The sequence below is a fragment of the Phoca vitulina genome, unplaced genomic scaffold (genome assembly GCF_004348235.1).
Source record: "Phoca vitulina isolate PV1807 unplaced genomic scaffold, GSC_HSeal_1.0 scaffold12, whole genome shotgun sequence".
NCBI lineage: Eukaryota > Metazoa > Chordata > Mammalia > Carnivora > Phocidae > Phoca > Phoca vitulina.
Window position 1 is genome coordinate 18,789,462 of NW_022589715.1, and position 9,703 is coordinate 18,799,164.

Genomic DNA, 9,703 nt, shown 5'->3' on the forward strand with positions numbered 1-9,703 from the left:
AGTGAGTGCTCAAGGACTGTGGGGAAAGCTCAGAGTGTGTGTTGCTGAGGAACCATGAAGGGAACACACTGTTCTTGGCTGATATCTGGTTTGAGGTTGGAATCCTTGTTCTCCCCCTGGAAAATCCTGAATTTAAAACTCCTTGTGGTTCCTGCCTTTTACCCATCTATAGGGCTCATGCTATTGACCAGAGGAATGTCTGATGGAGAGTCACCCACGTTCTTCCTTCTCACCTCTCTTATTCCAATAAATAAGTACTTAACAAGGTGCCCCAGTGGTTGGGGAGAATTCTGTGGCTGGCTTAGGGGTCAGCCTGGGTCTACTACTGGCTGCCATTCTCTGTGTTTAAACTTTAATAGGTAAGGTTAGAGGTCATCCCTAACTAAGATCAGGGAAGAGTCTGGTAGGAAATGATTTTCTTTTTCAGGTACAACATCATCTAGCCCTTCTGGGGAAAAATCAAAATCAAAAACAAAACATTTTGTCCTTAGATAATGAGAACCTTATCTAAACAACGGTTCTAACTTGCTTATATCCTGTGGCACGAGTGACTGGATATAAATCCTTTCTTGTTGTTGCTGTTATTGTTAATAAAGTGCTCGATGGTGAATTTTTTTCTAAGTTAACTACTCTACCTTAAGTGCCCAGCAGAACCACGTTCTATTTCAGGGTGGAGGGAGGGGTCTAGAATGTCATTCTTGGCAGCTTTGTGTATGAGCTGCCTCCCGGTCCAATAAGCCTGTGGAGTGTCTGAAGGAGATGTCCAAGATATCTTCTCCTTTCCAAGTTCAAGGGGACCGTTGTGGTATAGAAAAAGAAACAGCCTATCTACAAGAACATGGAGCCCATTCCAAAAGAAATAAATCAGCAAATGTGAAAAAGAGAGGAAATCCTGATAGTGTCCAGCCATGGAGATGCTAAGGGGTGTGATGCTGGGACAATGCCCTGGACAGGATGAGGTGATACCGCCTAGAGGCTTTATTGCAGAAGGAAATTCTGAGTAGTGTGGGAGGACCATAAAATTTACCACAGAAGAGTGAGAGGAAATTGAATTCCAAGATTAGAAAGAAACAGCTCTGAGCAGGAAATAAGAATAGGAGAAAAACACCAGGACAGATAAATGGACGTACTAGCTGCTCTAGGCAAAGGCCACAGAAAAATTTGTCAACAGCAGTCTTTTATTAAATATAGAAAGTATGCTTCTTAGATTTGTGTTAGTTCTTTCTCTTGACTTAAAACTAAGTGGGTGATGGAGAGTACTAGCTTCATCAATCTACATACACAGGAAGTTAGAGTATGTGTACCAAATTTTGTCAGTCTTAATCAAACCCTATAGGGGACACCTGAGTGGCTCAGTCTCTTAAGCATCTGACTCAGGGTCCTGGGATCGAGCCCCGCATTGGGCTCCATGCTCAGAGGGGCATCTGCTTGTCTCCCTCTCACTCTGCTCTCTCTGTCTTTCTCTCTCAAATAAATAATCTTTTTAAAAAATCTTATAATTAATAGCCATTATCATCCCTTACTGAGCATGTACTCTGTGTCAGGATTATTGCATTTTGTCTTCATCACAACTCTGTAAGGTAAATAGTAGTATTTTCCCCAGAACTTCAATTAAGAAACCGAGATGCAAAACTCTCCTCTGTAGACTGTAAGTTAAAATAATAGTATAATTGAGGTAATTCGTGTAAATAGCTTATCTTCTTTTTTACTATTGCCCCATGGCCCATAACTTTTAATTGCTAGAGTGCATGCCAGCTTAGTCTCTCTGTCCCTGAGGCTCCCCTGTCTCTTACCTGGATTATGGGAACAGTGTTCATGAGTTTACTTGGTTTTCCTTTGCCTTTTCTGGTAGATTCTCAACAAAGCAGTCAAGAAAGTCAGATCCTGGCACTCTTCTGCCAGAGATCCGGGGTGGTCTAAAAAGCTTCACATAATCTCCTCCCCAATTAGCTTTCAAGGTCATCTCCCATAGTTCTATCCCTTGCTTACTTGGCTCTGGCCACATAGATTTTCCCTGCAGTCCCTTGACAATGGGACACATTGTCACTGTAGGGCCTTTGCACTTGCTCTGTCCTTTGCCAGGAATGCTTTCTCCCTATTTACTTGTTCTTTTCTCTCACTGCCTTTAGGTCCTTTTGTTTAAGTGTCTGAGAGAGACCTTCCCAGACCATCCTTATTTATTCGTTTTATTTATTTCACTTTTTTTTTTTTAATTGAAGGACAAAAGGTCACATTCAGAGGTTAGCAGGCCTCATGCAGATAGTTAAAACCATCCTTCTCTTTTTTGGTTAACCATCTCCTAATTGCAAGTAATGTCCATGAGTACTTTAGAACCATCTCAAATTGTCCTTTGAGGAGCTCCACCACACCACTACATAATAGGCATAACCACATGCACCGCTGTGTGGTGTCTCACTGGATATCATCATCATCAAACAGATCTTCAAAATCATTTTAAAAAGTTTGCATGAACTGAACTGCTTTCTCGTTGGCTGCCAAGTCCATCAGGAGCCTGGTGCTGCCCGCTGCCTTGTCCAGGTCCATATAGGGCCTGGCGCCCTTGGGGAACATCTCGTCTACCACTGGCTTCATGTGGCCTGTGGCACCTCCCACGTCCCCAGCCCACTTTGGCCACCCTGATGCCTCTTCCCCAGGCCATCCTTTTGAAAATTGCACTTCCTGCTTGACCAACATTCCTCATCCTCATAGCATCAACATCTGATGTATGAAATATTTTACACAAGTAGGAAAATAGCTGCTCTTTATCTCTCCTTTCTGGAATGCCAAGGGAGAATAGCCTTCTCTGTACCCAGCACATATTAGGTGCCCCCAAGTTGTGTGGAATGTTGAATGAATCAACTCTTTTATCTGCTTTGATCTCTAATGTCTCTCCCATGACACTAAAATCTTGTCTCTGTACTCAAGGATGGAATATTGCTTCCAGTTTTCCTTCTGAAACCCTCTACAAATTAGACAAACCAGAATCAGCTGGCCTGTGGCCAAAATGAGCAAGGGTTATAAACCCTTCTCCCACTGAGAAACAGCCTTCCATCTTTTTCATCCCTTTGTCATTCACTGGGTACTGGCAGAGAAAAGCCCAACAAAACAGCATAATTAGGAAAAGACAACCCACACCAAAGAGGCCCCATGAACATAGAAAACTAGGTCATTGTTCCTAATATAAGGAAGAAGATCTCTGTTTCTAGCTAGGCTATGTTCCACTTGTGTGAAAACATTGTAATTAATTGAATTAATTTAATTCTGAATATTGTGGGAAAATGTGTGCCTTTTAGCCTTTTAGTAATCTGCTATTTTTCTTTTTCTGTAGATGGCATATCTCGTGCCCACTCTGCATAGCTCCTAAATATGCTAAATATCTGATTGATGACACATTTGAGCAATGCCCTTATACAGCCCTACATGCGACACATACTTCTGACTACCTACTAAGTCTGAGCCAAATATGCCCTTGGCTTCCAGCAGATTACAAGACTTCTACTGAGAGCACACTACCTTCTAAACTTTGATTAAAGCTGCAGAATATATAACAGAAGCTTCCTCTTCCACCCAGTAAGTGCTATGGCTGAACTGAATATTAACCCTCACCGTGTAACCGTGGGAAAACCTTTTGAATGTGTAGCAATCATAATCCATCATAGTTGTCAGTGACCCAGGACAAATCGAGGTGTGAATTACAGTAGCCATTACTGAACCATTTCAGAGGACCCAGGAAATATTATCTGCCCTGAGCTCTCTTGGTAGGAGAGAGAGGGTAGAAAGCAAAATAGCTATGGCTGAAAGAACCACAAAAGAAGGCATCTTATTTTGCTTCTCATCTCAAATCACCAAAAGAACTAGAATCATCTTCTCACTTTCTGAGCTCTTATTTGCAGGTTGCAAATATTTACTCAAATATTTTACACATACCAAGAAATGTTGCATTATAAATCTGACACAAGATTCAAGATGCTGGGATGATTCTGAAGAGCAAGGCTAAAACCATGTACTTTGCAAACAAACAAACAAATACAAAATTTAAATGAAAGTTAATAAATATTTTCTGCCTATTCCTCTTCTACATAAACTATTACTTCTCACCCCCTTTTTTCAAATAGGTTAATTATTAGTTTACATGTGAAATCTACTTTTTAAAAATTTTATTATGTTATGTTAATCACCATACATTACATCATTAGTTTTTGATGCAGTGTTTCGTGATTCATCATTTGCGTATAACACCCAGTACTCCATTCTGAAATCTACTTTTGACATAAAACTGAGGTTAATGGAGGATGAAGCTACATTGTCTTAGAGGATTAGCTGAGCTTCAGTGAAGTGAAGGATCTTTGAAACCTTGTGGGGGTGGGTGGTCTTTGAAACTTTTACCTCTAAATTTTGTTCTACCTAAAGCAGCTGAGAGTTCTGCAGCTTCTCTCCAAAAGACAATCCAAATTCCCACCCAGGTACTAACTTTAATGCTTTGCTCTTACAAAGGCTGAAGAAAATATTTATTTTTTTTAAAAGATTTTATTTATTTGACAGAGAGAGAGAGAGAAAGCACAAGCATGGGGAGCGGGAGAGGGAGAAGCAGGCTCCCCACTGAGCAGGGAGCCTGATGCGGGGCTCGATCCCAGGACCCTGGGATCATGACCTGAGCCGAAGGCAGACACTTAACTGACTGAGCGACACAGGTGACCCTGAAGAAAATATTTCACTCAAAGAGTTTCATAAACTAACAGGCTAGTTAGCAAAAGACATATTTTTTATTTTAAACTAGTAGGTTTTTCACAGAACTCTATAAATTACATGTCTGTAGATCTCCTGCATATGAGACTGGCCTTAGTCATGACAACAGACTTATTAGAACTTAAAGCAAACATAAGTTACTGTTCATCAAATATATACTGAGGAAGAAAAAAATCTCATAAGTCATTCTATAAATGTAAGGGAACACAGTTATGAAGCACCACAAATACTTGTTGTGGTGATGGTTCTAATTGTCTTGCCAGAGGATGAGTTGGGGTATTCCTATTTACTCTCCTTTATTACCAATCAACTTAGCTCATCTGCCTACCCTGAAAACTGCTTGCTGGTATTTTCTTTTTCTTTTTCCCCCAAGACCTTACACTGTGAAAGACTTTAATATCCATGATTTGCTGTGGCAGGGTGGTGCCCCATGCATGTTCAAGTTACCTTCAGATTTAATGCTTTCTCTACCGCTCAAAGTCACATTAGGAAGTGAAGCTCTGATCTGAGACCTTCACCAGCCAGGAGTCAGCTATTTTTGATGACTTTCTCAGTAACATTCAATCCTTTTGACCTGCCTCTCTGCCTTTCATTTGCATTCTAGCCTGGCCCAAGGAGAATGATTGCCTGTCCTGGATTGCTTCTTGCATGGTGTTGATTTAGTGGTAACACTGTACTGTATAATTCATCTGCTTCTCGGTCCCATAATGACTTGGCTTATACAGTGCACACACTGAATATCTATCTAGGCACCTTGGCCCTAGGGCATAGAGGGCAGCAAAGGAGAGTCCTTGCTGCAGAGATGGTCCCTAACCTATGGTAAACAGGGAATTTTCAGTGATGGCTGGTTATAAACAATATAAAGGGGGTTCAATTTTCCATATGGCATGATCTTGGGTGTGTTTGGGGGGGGAGTGGGGAATTAAATTAAATGTAATGAATACCTACAATTTGATAGATACTGGGACAAGAATTTTACATATGTTCATTTATTTCTCAAAACAACTGATGAGGAAACTGAGGCTCAGAGGGCTAAAGTAACATTCCTAAGATCACACAGCTAGAAATTGATAGAGAGGTTAAAATTTAAACCTGTCTGATGCCATATCCTATATTATTTTATTTGACCTTAACCATTCCTCCTGTTTTTCTATGACACATGTTTTTTTTCTGCTCACATTTCATGGCCATGCCTAAGGACCCGAGAGATGTAAACTTACTATGCACTTGGAAAAGGAATTGGGAATACTTGGTAAACACTAGTGATTGCTATACCTCTTCTGAGTCATGAAAATCCCACTGAGTTTCTAAATAAGTCTAGAATGCCACAGGTGAATTCACCTGTTGCCAACTGCAACCCCTTGTTCCACTTTTACTAATATTTGACCACAGAAGATTTATCAAAAATAGTTAGATGGTACCTAGATGTTAAAAACTATGACTATGGTTTCCAATATTTGTGGGTGCATCTGGGAAGAGATGTTGGATGAGTGGAAGTGTTTGCCAGGACTAGACCAAGGGTAGCAAGGGAAAGAATGCTGGTCTGGCTGGACCACAGATGCCCTGGTGTAGTCACTTCTTAGTATGAGAGGCTTGAGCAAGCTCAAAATGGGACATTTGTTAACCACCATGCTGCCATTCTATAAGCATTTTTTTTTTAATTCTTAAAGATTTTTTGGCTAGCCAGGGAACACTTTGAGTATGAGCAGCTAACTTCTTTCCTAACTCCATGTAACATGATCCCTAATAGGGAAAAGCAGGACGTAGTCATCCTACAAAGGCCTGGAAAGATGATGGAAGGGATCAAAGAACCATAATCCATGTATCCCTCTAACATTCCCCATTCCTCCCTCTGATATTATTACCTTTTCTTCTGCCCAACAGGAGACCTCCAGCTGTACTTCATTCTGGTAAAATGTAATTTCTGTACCCAATTAGATTTATCCTTAAATTAAGGATACTTTTGGGCGCCTGGGTGGCTCAGTCGTTAAGTGTCTGCCTTCGGCTCAGGTCACGGTCCCAGGGTCCTGGGATCGAGCCCCACATCGGGCTCCCTGCTCCGCGGGAAGCCTGCTTTCCCTCTCCCACTCCCCCTGCTTGTGTTCCCTCTCTTGCTGTGTCTCTCTGTCAAATAAATAAAATCTTTAAAAAAAAATTAAGGATACTTTTAACTATATATTATTTTTGTTTGCTTGTATAAATCTTTAACATGTATATGCATCATCTATTAAAAACAGCCAATTAAACAAATAAGAGGAAATATTTCTTAAAAGGTCATTCTGCTATAGATCTCAATATAAGGAACAAGAGAAGCTATTATTATTATTATTATCATTATTATTATTATTATTATTTTTTTTTTAGACAGAGAGCATGAGAGGGAGGAGGGTCAGAGGGAGAAGCAGACTCCCCGCGGAGCAGGGAGCCCGATGTGGGACTCGATCCCGGGACTCCAGGATCATGACCCGAGCCGAAGGCAGTCGCTTAACCAACTGAGCCACCCAGGCGCCCTCATTATTATTATTTTTAACCAAGATCTATGTTGTTTCCTCCCTCTTCCCTGGAAAAGCAAAAAGGGTCTTGTGATTTCCTCAGGTCTGCACATACCACTGGCTACCCATTCTCTTGAGTTATTTCAATGTCTTTCACTGAGATTGATAACACAGATTCTGGTAGCTAAACATTTATACCCTTATATAGCATATTTTAATCTTCAAGCTTGACACTTACTCTCTTTATTTTCAAAGCAACTTTGGGAAGTAGGTGGGCCTTATGATCATATGACTTGTGGGCCTACTGATATCTAACGAAGGAAAGATATTGCTTAGCATCAGACAGCTGGTCGGAATCAGGAATAGATCTTGACTTTTAGTTTTAGGTGTATTTATTTATCCTCCCCCATACAGTTCCCTTTGAGTTTTTATATATACATTTAAAAATATTTACCCATACCGTTAATTAGTACTAAAATTGAAGAGGCCCTAATAATTTGCTGCCTTGTTAGTAACTTCTATTTATTAGTAATTTATTCTCTTATAGTGGGGAGTTTCTTTTTTTCTCTCTTATCTGCAAAACAAACTATCATGATCATTAAAATTAAGTCCTCTTTCTCTGTCTGGCACACAAGCTTCCTCATACTTTAATCTCATCTCACATTCTTAGTTTTCCCTGCTACTACTTCTTTTCATGCAGATGACACTGTCACCTAAGCGTTGACTGTTATCAGAATGTGCTACATGATCTGGTGCCTCTGAGCATCTGACTGTGTTTTTCTCTCAACCAGAAACACTCTGCTTCTACATTACTATCTATTGAAATTATCATCCTTGAAAACCCACCCTTTAGCTATCTTTTCCATTAATCTGTTACTGACTAGAAACACATGCAGCTTTTTCCTCTTATGAACACTTCACACCAATGCTAGCAGGATGGAACCTTTTGTTCTGAGGGCAAAGAAAGCTCTTGGCACTATGCCCTTAGTCATAATAGCAGCTTAATAATATTTGTTCAACTAGAACTACTACAATAATATTTGTTCAATACTACAACAATATTGGTTCTCAAAAGTATTGGTTCCAGGATCCTTAACACTCTTAAACATTTTTGAGGAGCCCAAAGAGCTTTTGTTTATGCAGACTGTATCTGTTAATATTGGACATATTAGAAATTAAACTGAAAAAAATTTAAATCACAAGAGTACTCAAGCACACATTCATTACCCATCAGAGTGATGATATCATCACACGTTAAGCAGATACTGGAAAGGTTCATTATATGCTTGGGAAAGGGGAATGTAAAAGGAAAATAATTCCTTAATATTATTATGAAAATATTTTGACCAAGAAAGTTTAGAGGATACTCAGAGGTCCGTGTACCACTCTTGGGAACCACTAAACTATAACTACAGAAAGAAACTTGGACTAAGAGTCAAGAGTTCTGGGTTTAGGTCCTCTCTCTTACACAAACATATAGTTTAATATTTATCTGGGCTTGAGCCATCTCCTGAAAGTGAGGGAATAGGGGCTAGTTGTGAAGGTGAAACCTCTCCTAGTTCTAAGTACCTGCTCCTAATCCTATACAGATGAATACCATGATGCTCTCAGGTAACTTCCCATGAAGGGATTCTTCTCCAAGTTAGCATTAACCTTTTTGCTCACCATTGAGATGGTTGGCTATAAATGTTGCTGCCATGCCTAGAAAATCAAGAGGTATGTTTATGGCATGATAATATGTGGATGCCAGGAAGGCAGACAGCAGAAAGAATCTCAGACAGCATTTTCAAATAAGGTTTCTCTTACCAGAGGTGTTATGCTAAGGCCCTGTGGTAAGTTCTAACAGAACTGGGTCATGTGACATATGAAGCTAGCTGGGGAGGATTAAGACTTCAAAAAATTTACAAATTCCATAGAAGTTCATTAGAATAAAATTCCAGACTGTTTGGTTTTCCCATAGGTGTCATAACATCCTCTCTTAGCAACTTCATACTTGGCCTTCTTGTGCAAGCCCCTGCCTCAATCCATACGAGGCTTTTCTTTGTTACCCCATTTCCTCTGCATCAACAATTATCTGTCTTATGTCCACAGGCCATACTCAAAAGCTGAAAGTTAACCAGTTCAGGAAAATAAATGATCAAGTATTATTGGGATTTAATAATTTAACATATTATATCTCATAGGTATAACTATGGTCTTTAGTAGACATCGTGTTATTATTTATAAAATGGACTCACCTGAATCTATATCACACTGGAAGCTCTGTGGGAAAGATGGTTTGGGTCACGGGGCTTTCAGCAATAGAGATCACACCAACCAGGAGTCTCTGAGTAATGGAATAGAAAGTATATGGAAAACGGGCTCAGTTCCTGACTCTGCCAATAAATAGCTGATTGACCTTGAACAAATTGTTTAAGCATTCTGAGCTTCTGTTTACTCATCTGTAAAATGAAATTATTTATAGT

General features: G+C 39.9%; 1 pseudogene; it reads right to left on the minus strand.

Moving 5' to 3' along the window:
- Nucleotides 1–2,412: 2,412 nt before the first annotated feature.
- On the minus strand, nt 2,413–2,592 carry LOC116636257 (annotated as a pseudogene).
- Between the last annotated feature and the right edge of the window lie 7,111 nt (nt 2,593–9,703).